This window comes from Salvelinus namaycush, chromosome 31, assembly GCF_016432855.1.
Source record: "Salvelinus namaycush isolate Seneca chromosome 31, SaNama_1.0, whole genome shotgun sequence".
Taxonomy (NCBI): domain Eukaryota; kingdom Metazoa; phylum Chordata; class Actinopteri; order Salmoniformes; family Salmonidae; genus Salvelinus; species Salvelinus namaycush.
The window spans coordinates 28,388,901-28,411,263 of record NC_052337.1 but is presented as its reverse complement, the minus strand read 5'-3'; the positions used below and the strand labels follow the sequence as shown (position 1 = coordinate 28,411,263).

General features: G+C 43.7%; 1 protein-coding gene across 2 annotated transcripts in view; it reads right to left on the bottom strand.

Annotated features, from left to right (window-relative positions):
• The window catches only part of LOC120025493 (nucleus accumbens-associated protein 2-like), a 41,056-nt gene extending 18,914 nt beyond the window's left edge, over positions 1 to 22,142 (bottom strand). Inside the window, exons 1-2 of one of the 2 annotated variants that reach the window (XM_038970057.1) lie at positions 21,907 to 22,142; positions 21,503 to 21,744 (exon numbers count right to left, since the gene is read on the bottom strand). The gene's annotated coding sequence lies outside the window, so the exon portion shown is untranslated. The remainder of the gene's footprint in view (positions 1 to 21,502; positions 21,745 to 21,906) is intronic. The other variant, XM_038970059.1, reaches the window with a different exon arrangement.
• Positions 22,143 to 22,363: the final 221 nt, after the last annotated feature.

Below are 22,363 nucleotides of genomic sequence, written 5' to 3'. Positions count from 1 at the left end.
TTTACACCCTGTATTCTGTGCATGTGACCAATAAACTACCATCTAGAAGGCGGAGACAGTAGAGATGCATCAAAGCTGGGACCGAGAGACTGAAAAACAGCTTCTATCTCCAGGCCATCAGACTGTTAAATAATCACCACTAGCCGTCCTCCTGTACCCTGCCCTGAACCACTGGTACTCTACCCTGCACCTTAGAGACTGCTATGTACATAGTCGTTGGAACATTGGTCACTTTAATAATGTTTACATACTGTTTTATTCACTTTATATGTATATACTGTATTCTAGTCATGGCTCATCCTATATAACTACTGCTGTACACACCTTTTCTATTCACATACTCTCAGAGAATTGAATGTTAATTTCTCTACCATAAACCGCCTCCAATGTCGTTTTAAAGAATTTGGCAGTACGTTCAACTGGCGTCATAACCGCAGACCACATGTAACCACGCCAGCCCAGGACCGCCACATCCAGCTTCTTCACCTGCGGGATCGTCTGAGACCAGCCACCCGCACAGTTGATGAAACTGTGGGTTTGCACAATTAAATAACTTCTGCACAAACCGTCTCAGGGAAGCTCATCTGTGTGCTTGTTGTCCTCACCAATGTCTTGACCTGAGTAACAGACTTCAGTGGGCAAATGCTCACCTTCGATGGCCACTGGCATGCTGGAGAAGTGTGTTCTTCATGGATGAATACCGGTTTCAACTGTACCGGGCAGATGGCAGGCAGCGTGTATGGCGTCGTGTGGGCGAGCGGTTTGCTGATATTAACGTTGTGAACAGAGTGTCCCATGGTGGCGGTGGGTTATGGTATGAGCAGGCATAAGCTACGGACAACAAATACAATTGCATTTTATCGATGTCAATTTGAATGCACAATGATACCGTGACGAGATCCTGAGGCCCATTGTCATGCCATTCATCCACCGCCATCACCTCATGTTTCAGCATGATAATGCACAGCCCCATTTCGCAAGGATCTGTACTCAATTCCTGGAAGCTGAAAATGTTCCAGTTTTTCCATGGCCTGCATACTCACCAGACATGTCACTCATTGAGCATGTTTGGGATGCTCTGTATTGACGTGTCCGACAGCATGCTCCAGTTCCCGCCAATATCCAACAACATTGCACAGCCATTGACGAGGAGTGGGACAACATTCCACAGGTCACAATCAACAGCCTAATCAACTCTATGAGAAGGAGATGTGTCACGCTGCATGAGGCAAATGGTGGTCACAACAGATACTGACTGGTTTTCTGATCCAAGGCTCTACCTTTTTTTAAAGTTATCTGTGACCAACATATGCATATTTGTTTTTCCCAGTCACGGGAAATCCATATATTAGGGCCTAAATTATTGATTTAAATTGACTGATATCCTTATATTAACTGTAAGTTTCATATTGCGTTTATAGTTTTGTTCACTGTAGTAGTGGGTCGGAGCAATTGCCTCCAGAACAGCCTGAATTTTTGGGGGTATGGCATTCAATCGTTGCTCAATTGGTATCATGGGGCCTAAAATTCCTCACACCAGTACACCCCCGCCACTAGCCTGTACCATTGACACCAGGCAGGATGGGTCCATAGACTCATACTGCTTATGCCAAATCCTGACTCTGCCATCAGCATGACCCAACAGGAACCGGGATTTGCCAGACCAGGCAATGTCTTTCCACTCCTCAAGTGTTGGTGGTCATGCCCACTGGAGCTGCTTCTTCTTGTTTTTAGCTGCTAGGAATGGAACCCGATGTGGTCGTCTGCTGCAATAGCCCATCCGTGACAAGGATCAACGAGTTGTGTGTTCAGAGATGCCATTTTGCACACCACTGTTGTTTGTGGCCCACCTGTTAGCTTGCACGATTCTTGCCGTTCTCCTTCCACCTCTCTCATCAACAAGCAGTTTTCACCCACAGGACTGCCGCTGACTGGATGTTTTTTGTTTGTTGCGTCATTTTTGGTAAATCCCAGGAGACCGACCGTTCCTGAGATACTGGAACCGGCGCGCCTAGCAGTGACGATCATACCATGCTCAAAATAGCTTAGCTCACTTGTTTTGCCCATTGTAACGTTCAATCGAACAGTAACTGAATGTCTTGATGCCTGTCTGCCTGATTTACAGTGGGGCAAAAAAGTATTTAGTCAGCCACCAATTGTGCAAGTTCTCCCACTTAAAAAGATGAGAGAGGCCTGTAATTTTCATCATAGGTACACTTCAACTATGACAGACAAAATGAGAAAAAAAAATCCAGAAAATCACATTCTAGGATTTTTTATGAATTTATTTGCAAATTATGGTGGAAAATAAGTATTTGGTCACCTACAAACAAGCAAAATTTCTGGCTCTCACAGACCTGTAACTTCTTCTTTAAGAGGCTCCTCTGTCCTCCACTCGTTACCTGTATTAATGGCACCTGTTTGAACTTGTTATCAGTATAAAAGACACCTGTCCACAACCTCAAACAGTCACACTCCAAACTCCACTATGGCCAAGACCAAAGAGCTGTCAAAGGACACCAGAAACAAAATTGTAGACCTGCACCAGGCTGGGAAGACTGAATCTGCAATAGGTAAGCAGCTTGGTTTGAAGAAATCAACTGTGGGAGCAATTATTAGGAAATGGAAGACATACAAGACCACTGATAATCTCCCTTGATCTGGGGCTCCACGCAAGATCTCACCCCGTGGGGTCAAAATGATCACAAGAACGGTGAGCAAAAATCCCAGAACCACACGGGGGGACCAAGTGAATGACCTGCAGAGAGCTGGGACCAAAATAACAAAGCCTACCATCAGTAACACACTACGCCGCCAGGGACTCAAATCCTGCAGTGCCAGACGTGTCCCCCTGCTTAAGCCAGTACATGTCCAGGCCCGTCTGAAGTTTGCTAGAGAGCATTTGGATGATCCAGAAGAAGATTGGGAGAATGTCATATGGTCAGATGAAACCAAAATAGAACTTTTTGATAAAAACTCAACTCGTCGTGTTTGGAGGACAAAGAATGCTGAGTTGCATCCAAAGAACACCATACCTACTGTGAAGCATGGGGGTGGAAACATCATGCTTTGGGGCTGTTTTTCTGCAAAGGGACCAGGACGACTGATCCGTGTGAAGGAAAGAATGAATGGGGTCATGTATCGTGAGATTTTGAGTGAAAACCTCCTTCCATCAGCAAGGGCATTGAAGATGAAACGTGGCTGGGTCTTTCAGCATGACAATGATCCCAAACACACCGCCCGGGCAACGAAGGAGTGGCTTCGTAAGAAGCATTTCAAGGTCCTTGAGTGGCCTAGCCAGTCTCCAGATCTCAACCCCATAGAAAATCTTTGGAGGGAGTTGAAAGTCCGTGTTGCCCAGCAACAGCCCCAAAACATCACTGCTCTAGAGGAGATCTGCATGGAGGAATGGGCCAAAATACCAGCAACAGTGTGTGAAAACCTTGTGAAGACTTACAGAAAACGTTTGACCTCTGTCATTGCCAACAAAGGGTATATAACAAAGTATTGAGATAAACTTTTGTTATTGACCAAATACTTATTTTCCACCATAATTTGCAAATAAATTAATTAAAAATCCTACAATGTGATTTTCTGGATTTTTTAAAATCATTTTGTCTGTCATAGTTGAGGGGTACCTGTGATGAAAATGACAGGTCTCTCTCATCTTTTTAAGTGGGAGAACTTGCACAATTGGTGGCTGACTAAATACCTTTTTGCCCCACTGTATATAGCAAGCCACGGCCACCTGATTCACTGTCTGTTGTAGTGATCAATTTTCATGAATGGGGTGGTGTACCTAATAAAATGACCACTGAGTGTATATATATTTACATTCTGGACACTGACATTGCTTGTTCTGATATTTCTAAATGTATTCATTTAATTTCTTAATGCGATAACATCAGCAAAATATGTGTATACGACCAATAAAAATGAATGGAACTAGTCAATCCTAATAACAGCTACAGTAAGATGACAGTCACATAGAGTATATGTCATATACCCTGTGAGAATCCGGTGTAACAATCAACACAACAGATATGTACATGATTCTTTGGCCAAATACACAGGGCATTCATTGAGAGACCTTCAAAGGAAGTATCTGTATTATAAGATCCATATTCATACATCATCAAAGATGGCTTATGTATTCTTAGGGTTCAATTCAATCCGTATCGTGGAATATCCGTGTTCTAGCTTGATTTAAATTTAAAGGCAATGTTCCCGCGTTCGAGGAGACTGCATTCATGGTAAACGCTGCATACAGTATGTCGGCTCAATTGTAAATGACCATTAAAATGTAATACGGAACTTCTGCGATATGGATTGAAACCAGCTCTTAGTGATCATAAAACTGCAGTAACAATACGATGTAGCAACAGTATCCCCTAATATCAATCTAGCCAGGGACACAAAGTCTGCTGTAAGCATTGGATCAATCACAGCAATCAAAGGAGTAGTGCTGTAACACGGCTCCCTTAACTGCTTGCTCTCCTGGCTCGTCCTCTAGAAATATTCCATGCAAATGTGTCATTGTCATTTACATGCATACTGCCAATGGTGTGACCTTGTGATTCAGGACAGTAGGGTCATCAACAGACCCAGGCAGGCAGAATGTCACTGTCTCGTACAGGGATGTAGTTTCCGCTCAGTCTGAGGTAATGGGGGGGGGGGGGGGGGGGGGGGGTGTATGCATGTGTGTGTGTGTGTGTGCGTGAGTGTATGTGTGTGAGAGAGGTGGTGAGAAAGTCTAGCATGTGCATGAGAGTGAGTGTGTGTGAGTTTGAAAGAGAGAGGGAGAGAGAGTGTTAGTTTGTGCTTGAGAGTGAGTGTGTGTGAGTTTGAAAGAGCGAGGGAGAGAGAGTGTTGGCTTGTGCTTGAGAATGAGTGTGTGTGCATTTGAAAGAGAGAGAGACTGTTGGCTTGTGCTTGAGAGTGAGTGTGTGTGAGCTTGAAAGAGAGAGGGGGAGAGAGAGTGTTGGCTTGTGTGTGTAATATATGACACACAGAGAGCGACAAGTGTAGACGTGTGTGTGTGTGTGTGTGTGTGTGTGTGTGTGTGTGTGTGTGTGTGTGTGTGTGTGTGTGTGTGTGTGTGTGTGTGTGTGTGTGTGTGTGCGCATGCGTGTGTGGAGGACAGAGCTCGGTACACTATCCTCTGCAGTGTTCCTGTGCCATTGAGTCACCTGTTTTTAAGAGCGGACCTCCCTGATTCTATATGAGTCAGAAGAAGAGAGGGGAGAGAGAAAGGGAAAGAGTGAGAAACGAGATTTGAAACACAGAGCTACAGTACATGGTATGTGCAGGGAAAGTGAGAGAGAGAGAGAGAGAGAGAGAGAGAGAGAGAGAGAGAGAGAGAGAGAGAGAGAGAGGGAGGCACAGTGAGGAATGTGAAAGTCAGAGAAACTGTAGTAGGCTATATGCATATCAAAATTGGAAAATAAAACAGTAAAAGAAATACTAGTCAGTGAATTATATCATGTGACGCATGTCTGACATCAGTGGGGCAACATGGCTGCTGAAGCACCGAGTGAAAGGAGGACATATCATTCAGCATCACCGGTCACTGTCAGTGCACTCCCGTCACACCAAAACTTACACAACACCCTCAGTATACTTCTGAACTGGGGCACAGAGAAACGGTTACAGGGAAACGACTATATTGAATTCCACATCCAGCAAGGTCTATCATATAACCTACAGAACTTCCATGATAAGGAGTTGGCACACTTCTGCTGTACTTTGCTGTGGGTCTGTCCATCTAAAAATAGTTTTATTGCTTCCACTTGCTTTCCACAGACACACACATACACACACAAGCACGCCGCTTTCCACGAGCACATAGATCGATATGTAGGCACTATTGCGTATTTTCCAGAACATGTGTGGCCATTATACATTTCAGAGGGGCCAGCAAGAATATCGCACTCTACATGTGCTCTGGGTCATTAGACACCATTAGACATGCACCTGTCTGGGGAGTGGACATGACTGTTTATTTCTGTACTAGTGCTTTAGCCTAATATTTACTGTTGCTGTGGTTACGCCTATTGGAACTTTTCCAGAACATGTGTGTTCATTTCTGAGGAGTTAGCAGGATGACATTTCTGATTGTTTTTCTACCATTGCTATAGCCTAATGTTTACGGTTGCTATGGTTATGTCTATGACCTACATTCATGCACCTGTCTTAGGAGAACATGGATCTAATGTTTCCATGCCCTAATATAAACCAAACTAAAATAAACCAAACTAAAATTAGTGCAAGGCAAAAAGGATAACGGTGGCCAAATGCCAGAGGGGATGAATCATAAAGAGGAGTTACTATGTGTGTGACGTAAGGATATAACCTGTATAAAGAGTGTGTGCCAAGACTGGAAAGGGAGTTGTTTTCATGAAACAGCTCGGCTTTTATTATATTGTAATAAAAGTCTATTTGAACTCACAGGCTCCGGTATTTGAGAAATATTATTGACTGAATATTTCCACGACAGCACACAAGCGCATGCACACACGCACACACGTACACATACACACAGAATTTCACGTCAGCGGACTACCAGACTTGGCTAGGTACTGTAGCAGTTACACCCCTCCATACTCCACATATACGTGTACTCAAATTACATGTCCCCTTAAATAACCTGTATTACTGGACACCCCTGGCCAGTCCAATCATAGGAGGTGTCTTTTCCTATAGACTTGGAGAAGGTTGCCTAAACACTATGCAAATAAACAGCATAGACAAACAATGAACTGGACATGTTTTTACATTAGATTTCCTTATATTTACATGGGATCGACCTCGAGTGAGCTTAGTTAAGGTAAGGAGGGAGATTCACGGGTTTTGCGTAATTTGGCCAGATGCTTGATGCTTATGCAGTCTGTCCAAGAGAGATTAGTCTCCATGTTACACGGTAGGATTCATATAAAGAGAATTGATTGTGGCAGCACTTTTAAATCTCTCAAAAAGTGTAGAATCACTGTTTTACTCAAATACAATGTAGCAGTAGCATATTGTAGTAATAAATACACTGAACAAAAATATAAAACACAACATGCAACAATTTTGAAGATTGACTTCCTTCAATGAACTCAGTACAGTCAATTGAAATAAATAAATTAGGCCCTAATCTATAGATTTCACATGACTAGGAATACAGATATGCATCTGTTGGTCACAGATACTTTCAAATAAAAGGTAGGGGCGTGGATCAGATAACCAGTCAGTATCTGGTGTGACCACCATTTGTCTCATGCAGCGCGACATCTCCTTCACATAGAGTTGATCAGGCTGTTGATTGTGGCCTGTGGAATGTTGTCCAACTCCTCTTCAATGGCTGTGCGAAGTTGCAGGATATTGGCGGGAACTGGAACATGATGTTGTACACGTCGATCCAGAGTATCCAAAACATGCTCAATGGGTCTGGTGAGTATGCAGGCCATGGAAGAACTGGGACATTTTCAGCTTCCAGGAATTGTGTACAGATCCTTGCGACATGGGGCCGTGCATTATCATGCTGAAATGTGAGGTGATGGCAGCGGATGAATGGCACAACAATAGGCCTCAGGATCTCATCACAGTATCTCTGTGCATTAAAATTGCCATCGATAAAATGCAATTGTGTTTGTTGTCTGTAGCTTATGCCTGCCTATACCATAACTCCATCGCCACCATGAGGCATTCCGTTCACAATATTGACATTAGCAAACAGTTCGCCCACACAATGCCATACATGCTGTCTGCCATCTGCCCGATACAGTTGAAACCGGGATTCATCCGTGAAGAGCACACTTCTCCAGGATGCCAGTGGCCATCGAAGGTGAGCATTTGCCCACTGAAGTCTGTTACGACGCCGAACTGCAGTCAGGTCAAAGGTGAGAACGACAAGCACGCAGATGAGCTTCCCTGAGATGGTTTCTGACAGTTTGTGCAGAAATTATTCGGTTGCTCAAACCTACAGTTTCATCAGCTGTCTGGGTGGCTGGTCTCAGACGATCCCGCAGGTGAAGAAGCCGGATGTGGAGGTCCTGGGCTGGCTTGGATACACGTGGACTGCGATTGTGAGGCCGGTTGGACGTAATGCCAAATTCTCTAAAATGACTTTGGAAGCGGCTTATGGTAGAGAAATTAACATTAAATTCGCTGGCAACAGCTCAGGTGGACATTCCTGCAGTCAGCATGCCAATTGCGCCCTCTCTCAAAACTTGAGACATCTGTGGCATTGTGTTGTGGGACAATACTACACATTTTAGAGTGGCCTTTTATTGTCTCCAGCACAAGGTGCACCTGTGTAATGATCATGCTGTTTAATCAGCTTTTTGATATGCCATACCTGTCAGGTGGATGGATTATGTAAGCAAAGGACAAACGCTCACTAACAGGGATGTAAACAAAATTGTGCACCAAATTTTAGCTAAACAAGTTTTTTGTGCATCTGGAAAATTATCTTTTATTTCAGCTCATGAAACATGGGACCAACACTTTACATGTTCCGTTTATATTTTTGTTCAGTGTATACTACTTCTAAAGTGTTACTGCACATTTCATTTATATTTCTATAACATGTTTCCTATCCTAATGACGCTACACACAAACTGTAAAAAGCCAACCAATTGCTTAATCAGTGTTATTGTCACGTTCCTGACCTGTTTTCTGTTGTTTGGTATGTGTTTAATTGGTCAGGGCGTGAGTTTTGGGTGGGTAGTCTATGTTATGTGTTTTCTAGGTTGGGTTAATGGGTTGCCTGGTATGGCTCTCAATTAGAGGCAGGTGTTTGGCGTTTCCTCTGATTGAGAGTCATATTAAGGTAGGTTGTTTCACATTGTTTGTTGTGGGTGGTTGTCTCCTGTGTCTGTGTTATGTTACGCCACATGGGACTGTTTCGGTTTTGTACGTTCGTTCTTTTATGTAGTCAGTTTTCCTGTTCATGCGTTCTTCGTGTTTCATGTGAGTTCGTCGTTCAGGTCTGTCTACGTCGTTTATTGTTTTGTAACTATTCAAGTGTTCGTTCGTGTTTTCTGTTTTGTTAATTAAAAATCATGTCATTTCACAACGCTGCGTTTTGGTCGAATCCCTGCTCCTCCTCTTCGGATGAAGAGGAGGAGGAAAGCCGTTACAGAACCACCCACCAAACCCAGATCAAGCAGCGGGTTAACGGACAGCAACGACAGCAGCAGTGGGTCAAGGAGGATTGGACATGGGAAGAGATTCTGGACGGAGAAGGACCCTGGGCAGAGCCAGAGGAGTGTCGCTGTCCCAAGGCGGAGCTGGAGGCATCTAAAGCGGAGAGGCGACGATATGAGGAGGCAGCACGGAAGCAAGGCTGGAAGCCCGCAAGTACAACCCAAAAATTTCTTGGGGGGGGGGGGGGGGGGGGGGGGGGGGCTAAAGGGTAGTGTGGCGAAGTCAGGTAGGAGACCTGCGCCAACTTCCCGGGCTTACCGTGGAGAGCGAGAGTACGGGCAGACACCGTGTTACGCAGTAGAGCGCATGGTGTCTCCTGTACGTGTTCATAGCCCGGTGCGGGTTATTCCACCTCCCCGCACTAGCCGGGCTAGAGTGAGCATTGAGCCAAGTGCCATGAAGCCGGCTCAACATATCTGGCCTCCAGTACGTCTCCTCGGGCCGGTGTACATGGCACCAGCCTTACGCATGGTGTCCCCGGTTCGCCTACATAGCCCGGTGCGGGTTATTCCACCTCCCCGCACTGGTCAGGCGACGGGGAGCATACAACCAGGTAAGGTTGGGCAGGTTCAGTGCTCAAGGGAGCCAGTACGCCTACACGGTCCGGTATATCCGGCGCCACCTTCCCGTCCCAGCTCAGTACCACCAGTGCCTGCACCACGCACCAAGCCTCATGTGCGTCCTCAGAGCCCTGTACGCACTGTTCCTCCTCCACGCACTCTCCCTGTGGTGCGTGTCTCAAGCTCAGTGCCTCCAGTTTCGGCACCACGCATCAAGCCTCCTGTGCGTCTCCAGAGCCCTGTACGCACTGTTCCTTCTCCCCGCACTCGCCCTGAGGTGCGTGCCGTCAACCCGGTACCTCCAGTTCCGGTACCACGCACCAGGCCTATAGTGCGCATCGAGAGTCCAGTGTGCCCTGTTCCTGCTCCCCGCACTAGCCTTGAGGTGCGTGTCTCCAGTCCGGTACCACCAGTTCCGGCACCACGCACCAGGCCTACTGTGCGCCTCAGCAGGCCGTCTGAGCCATCCGTCTGCCCAGCGCCGTCTGAGCCATCCGTCTGTCCAGCGCCGTCTGAGCCATCCGTCTGTCCAGCGCCGTCTGAGCCATCCGTCTGTCCAGCGCCTTCTGAGCCATCCGTCTGCCCAGCGCCTTCTGAGCCATCCGTCTGCCCAGCGCCTTCTGAGCCATCCGTCTGCCCAGCGCCTTCTGAGCCATCCGTCTGCCACGAGCCATTAGAGCCGCCCGTCTGTCCCGAGCCATTAGAGCCGTCCGTCTGTCCCGAGCCATTAGAGCCGTCCGTCAGTCAGGAGCTGCCAGAGCCGTCCGTCAGTCAGGAGCTGCCAGAGCCGCCAGCCAGTCAGGAGCTGCCAGAGCCGCCATACAGTCATGAGCCGCCATACAGTCATGAGCCGCCATACAGTCATGAGCCGCCCTACAGTCATGAGCCGCCCTCCAGTCATGAGCCGCCCTCCAGTCATGAGCCGCCCTCCAGTCATGAGCCGCCCTCCAGTCATGAGCTGCCCTCCAGTCATGAGCTGCCCTCCAGTCATGAGCTGCCCTCCAGTCATGAGCTGCCCTCCAGTCATGAGCTGCCCTCCAGTCATGAGCTGCCACTCAGTCCGGAGCTGCCACTCAGTCCGGAGCTGCCATTAGTACAGAGTTGTCCCTCTGTCCTAAGCTACCTCTCTGTCTGGAGCTACCTCTCTGTCCTGAGCTACCTCTCTGTCCTGAGCTACCTCTCTGTCCTGAGCTACCTCTCTGTCCTGAGCTACCTCTCTGTCCTGAGCTGTCTCCTCTATGTAGGAGGGGCCTTAATGAAGGTTCCTGGACCATGGTCGGGGGCGAGGGTCGCCACTCAAAGGACGCGAAGGAGAGGGACAAAGACAGTGGTGGAGTGGTGTCCTCGTCCACCGCCGGAGCCGCCACCGCGGACAGATGCCCACCCAGACCCTCCCCTTGAGTTGTAGGGGTGCGCCCGGAGTTCGCACCTTGAGGGGGGGGTTCTGTCACGTTCCTGACCTGTTTTCTGTTTGGTATGTGTTTAATTGGTCAGGGCGTGAGTTTTGGGTGGGTAGTCTATGTTATGTGTTTTCTAGGTTGGGTTAATGGGTTGCCTGGTATGGCTCTCAATTAGAGGCAGGTGTTTGGCGTTTCCTCTGATTGAGAGTCATATTAAGGTAGGTTGTTTCACATTGTTTGTTGTGGGTGGTTGTCTCCTGTGTCTGTGTTATGTTACGCCACATGGGACTGTTTCGGTTTTGTACGTTCGTTCTTTTATGTAGTCAGTTTTCCTGTTCATGCGTTCTTCGTGTTTCATGTGAGTTCGTCGTTCAGGTCTGTCTACGTCGTTTATTGTTTTGTAACTATTCAAGTGTTCGTTCGTGTTTTCTGTTTTGTTAATTAAAAATCATGTCATTTCACAACGCTGCGTTTTGGTCGAATCCCTGCTCCTCCTCTTCGGATGAAGAGGAGGAGGAAAGCCGTTACAGTTATTCTGTGAGTTGACAGGACTTATGAATTTGAACTAATGTGTTAAAGTTTGTTAACTCAACAAACTCTGCTCGAAGTGAGCTGAATTTGAACAAGCTTGTTGAGTAAAATTACAAATTCATTCTGAAAACCACACCCATCCTTATCATATTTCCCAGCATGCTCTATTACAGGTTGATTTTCAGAAGTGTTTATTTCAATACATGTGTTTTTGCATGTATATTCATTAGTTGATTAATCTTATGCTACACAAAAATAAATAATAATCATTTTTCGAAACTAATCCAGCACAGTTAACAGTCAAGACATCATTTTTAAAAATCCAGCAACACAATGACCATGACAGGATCATTCGGAGCATCAGATAATGCTATGCTAATTTGCAGTGGTATAAGGGGGCTGTGTAGCAGAGACTGTGGCCGACTCAGATTCCAGGCTTTTCCACTGCCTTGCACTAGCAGTCCACCAAGCTCTCTGGCACAGATTGAACATACAGAGTACATACAGGGCAGGACTCCAGAGAGAGGGTTACTGGTGCTAACTCCTGCTGAGGTCTGACTTCTCACAGAGGTTTGATTTAGGTTAAGCATTCGCTCTTCAGAGAAATGCGTTTGTTACAATGTCATAATAATATCATGACTGTGAGGGTCCAACTGCAAAAATAACTTCTACATATAAAGGCTTTATACACTATCATACTTGAAGTCTTCATAAGAACGACATAGATGGTTCACAAATCATCTATAAGGTTATATCATACTTTACAAAGGGTGTATGACGGGTGACATAAGAGTGACATAACCCACTAATGTGACATAACCCACTATATCAATTCCTCCCAAAAGCTGTGCTTTAAAATAAATGCTAATTAAGCAGGGCTCAAAACTGCGACCAAAACACTCGCATTTGCGACCGTTGGACTTGGCAGTGCGACACTAATTTGTTAGTGATCGTGAGGGTGCCAGTGAACAAAATGTAGCTGGTCACGTTATTTTTTTGTTCACAATTACATTTTTTTATTATCATGATTTAACAGTAATGTGCAATTGACCAAAAATAAACCATATGAAAGTATCTGCCTGCCCCTATTTCGCTGTCGGACTACTGTGCACATGGAGAAGAGAAAGATGCATCCTAGTAAGCACAAGTTTATGACTGTTGCTCAAAATGCAATTGCGGGAAAAATACAGTTTTCAAAGCAACTACGGTTGTCCTAGTTACAGAAAGTTACAGCTTTCTGTGAGTATATCATTTATTTTGCACCTGTATTGACAAATAAATATTGAGTTGATGGCATCACTTTACGACCAGAGTAGGCTATGGATATGGTTTTGTTGAACCTGCGGAGCGCGCCATTTGCGGTGAATAGCCCTACATCAAGTAGCCTATATAGGCCTAGGCTTGGAAATGTTTTGTAGGACATTACATTTACTGAAAGATTAATCAATTAGCCTACATGGCTATCTAGCAACATGATCATATTTAGAGTTAGCAATCTAGTGTTTTGCGTTCCCACTTCCTCAGGTGGTGAATAATATAGCCTAGTGCCCTAGGTCAATATGCAAAGATATAAAGAGAAAGCATGCATGACTCCAATGCATTTACAAACTGCCAGTGAGAAAAAAAGTTAACGTTGAACCCTTTGTAAATCTATCCAAATCAATGTAAGAACAAAAGGGCATGCTATTTTAAAAGATGACTAGTCATTATTTGCCTGGTTCTGTATAGAATGCAGGTACATTATGCGACCCAGGTCAGGCCAGGCCACTATCGTTGCGCAGTGGCGAATAATTGGTGCGACCAAATCATGTGCTGGGGCCATCAACTGAAAAAGTTAGTCTAGAGCCCTGTTAAAATGCAATTGCTGATATTACATGTGAGATTACACATGACATTATGTGCCCTATAAACTTGGTGCTTACCTCGTGCTCTGGCCTGGAGCAGGGCAGGTGTAACAGTCATGTGAGGCCTACAGTGTGCTTTATGCTAAACTAAGGCTATAACAGCTAACAGTAAACTGGCCAAGTAAAATAAAGGCCTAGACCAGGGGTCCCCAATTACATTCAGCCGTGGGCCGATTACTCCTTGAGCGAATGGTCGGGGGGCCGGAATATAGTTCTAAATATTTGTACACTAAAAAATGACTGCAAGAATCCCAAACAGATAATAGTTTTTGACAAAAACAGAATAATTTCAAACCTTGATTACATTGGGATACGATCACATATGCCTCTCTATTTATGCGTGGGAATACTTGGGAACAGATTGGGTCATCCCTCCCCTAACCCTAACCCTAACCCCTACCCTAACCATAACCCTTACTTAACCTTATTAACCACTTAACCATTTTTGTTCATTTTCAAAATTAAATTGTTATCTTTTTGTATTGTTATGATTGCATGGGGACTACTGGAGTGAATGGGCTGCTTATTCTTCAACATTATTTGATGCTGTGTGTGACTGCTGTCGCCTTTCTGTCAGCCGTGTCTAAGTGTTTGACCAAAACTGGCTCTTCTTCAGCGCCACGGAGTGGACAGGTATTATGATCGCTGTCCTTTCAGCCCCATGAGCCTGACACCTTTGATGTGTCACTTGTTGTCGCTATTCTTAGGCTACCATAGGTTGTTTAAAAAGTGTGGTTTCTGTTTTGCTGGTCGCATTATTTTATGCTGTGTGTCAAATGTTTTATCGGTGCCAGTTCTGTCTCTGTGTGATTCATTCATAATGTAATCAAAAAGCATTGCTCTTCCTCCATTAGGAATAGAATGGTCCAACTACAGTGGATAAAATGTTGGCCACATTAACTGATGTTATCTTTTCTGTTCTTTTCTAAATTTCTTTGTTTGACACAACATATTGGAAAATGTCTGGTCCCTCTGAAGGGGGTCCTATAGTCACAGTTCCCCACTGGCGTATACTATATAAAGCATTTATAAGTTGTACTTCGTTTTAAGGGGGACTAAGATACTGTGCGGAGTGAATAACATGATAATTGAGATATCTTAGCATGCAATTGAGCCATCAGAAAAAGACGAGGTCAATTAAAATGCTGTCAAGACCACACAACCTCAAGACCCATTTGGTGATCGCTGGAGAGATGACTCCCATTGTATTGTGTTCCGCCTTAGAACAAATTAATTTACATTTCACCTCAAGGTCTATGGACAGATAGGCTACACAAAAGTAATACCATTGACAGAGTGCTTCTGTATAGCCAAGTCTTATAGGTAATGTAGGGAACACTTAATTTCGAAGGTCTGCTATACGTTTTATACATATTACTATAGTTTGTTCAAAACCTATGTAAATTAATTTACTATGACAAGTCCTCATATTAAATGATTAATATGTAGTGTATTGTATGTATTCACAAATTCTAATGATACTGTACATGAACAATGATTACACAACTATTCATGGTCTACAAACTATTTACTGATGGTTTTATAAGTGGTTTACAAGTAAACCTTTAGGAGAAGTGCAAATAGATTCTACTGATTTCTTTTCAGCCAAACCAAGACAAATCTACTCTTGAGTTTTAGTATACATTGTAAAGGGAAACTGGACTCGTGATGCTATCAAAATGTCATTAGAATTCCATAATCATCCCACCCCCCAGTACTTCTCTTCATTTGCTGTAATGTCTATGTGCTGTCATTCATAGTGAAACACTTGGAACAGTAAAAGGCACACATGCTCTCTGCCGCTCTCTCATTCTCCTCCTCTAACACACGCGCACACAGACGCACACACAAACTGGCGTGACATCCATGCCATGTGATCTTGCCAGGCGTTATGCCAAAGGCCAACCATGTCACTTACCAGAAATCTCACACAGAGAGAAAGAGAGAGTAAGAGAGAGAGTGTGTGTAAGAGTGAAAGAGAGAAGGAGAGAGAGAAAGGGAGGGAGGGAGAGAAAATAGCTTTTAGTTTTGCAAGAGCTACTTGTCAAACCTCTCCACATGGAACACTGAAAAAGCATATGAAGCATTATGACATTTCTCTGTTATCGTCAATGTTCTTGAGGCAGTAGGTTCCAAGTAAAAAGGAGCACATTAGTTAGTTCTTATGTTAAATTAATATGGAGAGCATGTTTACTGCCCATTGTCTCAGTTCTTGGAAGACTTCCTCTAAAGCACAGAATGAGCCAAAGCAATCAAATCAGTTACCTTTCAAGAATCTTAATAGCCCTCTCTCTCTCTCTCGCTTTCAGTGAATGTGTAGGTTAATAGTTTGTCAGTTTGTATGTGTGTGTGAGAGGGTTGTGTGTGTGTTTGTGTGTGTGTGTGTGTGCATGAGTTTATGTATATTGTACAGTAGGTGAACAGTTAAGAAAACACACTTATCTTCTCTACTTTTCTTTTCAACCTTCCTGGTACAAGGAATTACACTGCTAGGGCTTTCTGAGGAAAACTGAAGAAAAACATATATAAATATTAAGCACACCTTCCTAATATTGAGATGTACACCCTTTTGCCTTCGGAACAGCTTCGATTTGTCGGGGCATGGACTCTACAAGGTGTTGAAAGCGTTCCACAGGGATGCTGGCCCGTGTTGACTCCAATACTTCTCACAGTTGTGTCAAGTTGGCTGGATCTCCTTCGGGTGGTGGACCATTGATGTTACATACAGGAAATTGTTGAGTGTGAAAAACCTAGCAGTGTTGCAGTTCTTGACACAAATTGGTGCGCCTGGCACCTACTACCATACCCCGTTCAAAGGCACCTAAATCTTTAGTCTTGCCCATTCACCATCTGAATGGCACACAATCCATGTCTCAGTTGTCTCAAGGCTTAAAAATCCTTCTTTAACCTGTCTCCTCCCCTTCATCTACACTGATTGAAGTGGATTTAACATGTGACATCAACAAGGGATCACTGCTTTCACCTGGATTCACCTGGTTAGTCTATGTCATAGAAAGACAACGTGTTCCTAATGTTTTATACACTCTTCTGTTTACCACCCCTACCTTGTCACAACGCAACTGATTGGCTCATTAAGGAAAGAAATTCCACAAATGTACTTTTTACAAGTCACACCTGTTAATTCAAATTCATTCCAGGTGACTACCTCGTGAAGCTGGTTGAGAGAATGCTAAGAGTGTGCAAAGCTTATTTTTACTATTTTCTATACTGTAGAATAATAGTGAGGATATCAAAACTATGAAATATGACAGCTTTGCACATTCTTGGCATTCTCTCAACCAGCTTCATGAGGTAGTCACCTGGAATGCATTTCAATTAACAGGTGTGCCTTGTTAAAAGTTAATTTGTGGAATTTATTTCCTTCTTAATGTGTTTGAGTCAATCAGTTGCATTGTGACAAGGTAGGGGTGGTAAACAGAAGATAGCCCTATTTGGTAAAAGACCAAGTCCATATTATGGCAAGAACAGCTCATGAAGGTCAGTCAATCTGGAAAGTTTAAACAAGTGCAGTCACAAAAACCATCAAGCACTATGATGAAACTGGCTCTTATGAGGACCGCCACAGGAAAGAAATACCCAGAGTTACCTCTGCTGCAGTGGATAAGTTCATTAGAGTTAACTGCACCTCAGAAATTGAATCCCAAATGAATGCTTCACAGAGCTCAAGTAACAGACATCTCAACATCAACTGTTCAGAGGAGATTGTGTGAATCAGGCCTTCGTGGTTGAATTGCTGCAAAGAAAACACTACTAAAGGACACCAATAAGAAGTAAAGACTTACTTCTTAGGGAAAGAAACACGAGCAATGGATATTAGACCGGTGGAAATCTTTCCTTTGGTCTGATGAGTCCAAATTTTGACCGCCGTGTCTTTGTGAGATCCAGAGTAGGTGAATGGATGATCTCTGCATGTCTGGTTCCCACCGTGAAGCATGGAGGAGGTGTGATGGTGCTTTGCTGGTGACACTATCTGTGATTTATTTAGAATTCAAGGCACACTTAAACAGCATGGCTACCACAGTATTCTGCAGTGATACACCATATCCCATCTGGTTTGTGATTAGTCGGACCATCATTTGTTTTTCAACAAGACAATGGCCCAAAACACACCTCCAGGCTGTGTAAGGGTTATTTGACCAACAAGGAGAGTAATGGAGTGCTGCATCAGATGACCTGGCCTCCACAATCAGCCGACCTCAACCCAATTGAGATGGTTTGGGATGAGTTGGACCACAGAGTGAAGGAAAAGCAGCCAACAAGTGCTCAGCATATGTGGGAACTCCTTCAAGACTGTTGTAAAAGCATTCCAGGTGACGCTGGTTGAGAGAATGCCAAGTGTGCAAAGCTGTCATCAAGGCAAAGGGTGGCTACTTTGAAGACTTTTTAAAAACACTTTTGTGGTTACTACATTATTCCATATGTGTTATTTCATAGTTTTGATGTCTTCACTATTATTCTACAATGTAGAAAATAGTCAAAATAAAGAAAAACCATGAATGAGTAGGTGTGTCCAAACCTTTGACTGGTACTGTATATATCTGACAAACAATCCACTGTTGACCAAACAAGAACCAATGCCATGCTACACCATCTACAGTTTAATTTAATCTTCCATCCAATATGCCAACATTAGTTCATATAATGCAACATACAACTTCGCTAGTTAGGCTCTATTGGTAGGGCAACCCATACTGTAGCTAAGGCCAGACACAATCTGAGAAGGCAGAATGTCCTTAAGCCCTTTAGAAATTACTTGAAATGAACAATATAATCAACATATCAAATCAAACACTGCTACTCCAAATGTACTGTATTGGTAATAGAATAACTACAAATTAATTGACTAGATATTCTCAGAATTCTTGAAAGATGGTGAACAACATCTCTACAGATTCTGTCTCACCATACCAGATAAACATCTATCAAACTTTATTTTCAGTCCATTTCACACAATAATCCCAAGACACATATTATACGGGGAAAAAGTGGGGAAAATGGAAATAAAAAAAGTTTTGAAAACATACCAATAACTAAACACACACACGTCAAACAGAATCAGGCAGCACAGTATGACAGAACCCACTTCACATCTAAATGACAGGAACTGTGTACTGGACTCAGTTGACCTCATGATGGGATCTGTGACAACACTGCTGGCCCAGAGCAACCGTACATACATACAGTAAAGATGATGAGGAAATAATGTATGTCTGCCCTGTATCACGTACCATGCACACTGCCATCCCATTGCCTCATCATCATCTTTAGATGGCCTCACAGAAAGAAGCCAGATGAACACTGGGAAGGGCCTTTTTACACAGAGCATTTGTAGTGTAGTCACTCCCTCCCTCCCTCTCGTCAAGTGCACTAGTTAAACCAAGGAGCCAAAGAGACAGAAATCAAGGCGTTCTTTTTCAGCTAGCACTGTAAACAAAGAATTAGAATCTCATCTCAAATATTGGTTGTCAAATTAATAACATTTACTCCCACATACTATAAGTGAAATATTTTCTCGCACTCCAAGCACCAAGACATAACTATAAGGTTGAATATTCACAGTACAGTAGCTACAGTAGAACAAAAATATGTACTGGTAGATCAACATAGTGGGTGGGTCCTACAACGCTGGATAATAAACACAGAGGTGGAAGGTGACAGTAAACCTAAACATTTCCTTTACAGTTGATCGCCCCTATGATAAAGAGTCCATACTGTTCAGCCAAGCGTCTGATGAAGGGTAAAGCCAGTTGAGTGAACCCTACAACCTCTCTCTCTCCCTCTTTCTCTACCCTTTCTCCCCATGTACGTGTCTCTAACTGTGTGTCTCTCTCTCGCTCTCTCTCTTCTCACCGCCCCCCTTTGCCCCCTGTGGAATGTTTCGTAGTGTGGAGCCTATGGAGGAAGGGCATCCCAGGACACAGCATACACAAATACAGCTGTTGGGCGCCATCACAGCGTTTGGCAGCCATCCAACTCAAAGATGGGTGACGGTAAAGGCCTCGGGTTGAGAAAAAAAAGAACACTCTTTCCATGTATGTTGTTGTTAAACATTAAAGATAAGAACTTGGCAGTACACCTCGTGGCCCTCACTGACTTCCCAGCAATAAAGCAAAGAACTATGAAAGAGGTGTCATCGTGAGGAGTCTATAGACAGGCAGGCACGTACAGACCTACACACAAACATACACTGAGCCTTTAGGTTTAGATTGAGATCATAAGCAGAGTGTTGGGAGTCTCTCTGTCTGTATATCTTTCTCTTGTTTGGTATGACAGCTGAGATGGATTTCATAGTGTTGAGAGCTGTGTGTGAAAGGCAAACCTGTATGCTTGGAGTGCTGGATGTCAGCCATGTTAGTTAAAGCTACACACACACACACAAGAAGCAAATGAGGCCAACCTCTAACCCGACACCGCCCATTCCACCTCATATTGATGAAAACAACTGCCGAGACCCTAACATCTTGGAAAGATAAAATAGAGGGGCCATCTTGCAATGTACTGGTCTAAGGGTTATGATTAATATCTAAACTAGAAACACTAAACAACAGAAAGTGTGTGTGTGTGTGCGTGCGTGCGTATGTGTGTGTGTGTGTGTGTGTGAGAGAGAGAGAGAAAGACAGCAAGAGAGAGAGAGAGAGAGAGAGAGAGAGAGAGAGAGAGAGAGAGAGAGAGAAAGCAAGAGAGAGTAAGAGAGCAGGAAATGAAGAAATTGCCACGAGCTACATGCAAGGCCCAAACAATACAGTAGGCATTGTGTGTAGTCACATGTCAGGGGTTTCATGGGATGCAGACAGTAACACAGAAGTCAGACCTCAGGTCATGGAGAAGCACTGATCCAGTATGTTACTGTCAGAGTAAATGGTTGTAAATCAGGGACTCTGTCAAAATTCTGTAATTTTTAGCCAACAAACAGCAAGGATGTAGCCTATTGATTCCATCGAATCAATAATGGACTATATAAACTGTACTATGCATTTATTCACAAACAACATAATTTATAAGTATCCTATGGAGACACGTGAATAAGGCAGGCACATTCAAACGAGTACAGACCCATAATACAGTATTAGACAGAATTACAAGAAAACATCTTGGATACATTTATAAGCACTTCTCTAAACTGAAACCTTTATAGTCTACTCCTAATGCTTTGACAGGTATAGATTGATTTTCTGTACACTATGACTTAACATGTTAAGTTAGCACTGAGGACATAAAAGTACTAATATAGATAAGGTGGTTGAAGTCTATATTAATAGCACACAATATGCCGGTCTGATTGCAGTGAGTTACTGTAGCCTCTCTCATTTGGATACCATAACTTTAAGATCCACAGCTATGAATAGGCTACATGGTATGCAACATATGTGTGGGTCTATGGTTAGGCGGCTACATGTGTGGTATAATGCCTATAGCCTACAGGGGTGCGTTTTTGGTTGAACTTGATAATGACGCAATGACCGATATCATTTCACTTTCGCCACTCATCCTGTTTGAAACATTGCAGGATATCTGGTTGACTAATAAAAAGTGTTACATTTCATACAGTTAATTGGCTAAGTATCATAACATTTCAAAACATCTGCTCAAATTCCTCTAGTCTACTTGAGGGTTATGTTTTTCGGAAATTCAGTTGCATTAAATCAACATCATGGTTCTAACAAAACCTCAAAATCTACGAAATTGTTATTCTACAAAACTATTAAAGTGAAATATCTGTTTAGCCTATGTCAATGTCGCTATGTCATCCGATAATTAATGTAGGCTATCAAGCGATGGATATGAAAGATGGGTAGGTTAACTCTACATTACGAGGAAATAAAACATGGCAAACACATATGCGTTAAATAAACACTATAGGCGTGTATATCAAACCAAGATGAAGGCGAATGTTTACCCGGTATGTCGGTCCTCCATAAAAGGGTACAGTCAGTAGTCGGCACAGCGTTATTTCTTCAGATGTAAAGTTTGCAGGGTCCGTGGCCGTTTGTAGCACAGGCAGGCCCCGAGTTCACCTCGTTTGCTAGCTCCAAGGACTGTATCGCTCGCTCTCCTATCTTGAACGATCGCCCCCCATCTCTCTCTTTCTTTGCGTGCCTCTAGTCCTTGTACATGGTGTGAATTCCGATCACATGGACGCTATATGAATTGTGCGCAGACTGACATCATTATACATGTGATATACTTTCATTAAACAGCCTAGGCGTCTAGAGGCTACTGTATAGTCTTTCAGATGTTACTGTACTTTATTGTAAATACAATAAACAGTTGCCATACTGGGCATGTGGTAGGCTTACTCACCGTTTAGTTGACACCTTTACATGAACTCGATACACTCTGATGAGTCTTAAATGCGTATTTCCAAACCAAATTGTATTCATATGACAGAATTCAGGACAAAGGAAGCAGCTATACTTGACCAAGTGAATTGTTTTACTCTATGAAGGGTGCGCTCTGGAGTGCATTTACATGCACGGTTAACTCACGTGGCCTATGCGACGACTGTTGCATGACGTGCATGTGTGTAGCTCATAACTTTGGGGACCAACTGCGGGCTACATAACATGACCTCAAGTCAACTGTCCCCTAACTACTGTATCCGTTTTACTGTAGTGAATCCATATACCACCCCCTAATGTCTGAAAACAAAATTGATTTACATTCACTGACATGCCTCAGTCTATCCATGACTACAGTATATACTGTATTTCCATAAAATCTGATATATTTAATGTTTGTAAGCCATGCCCTTAAGCCT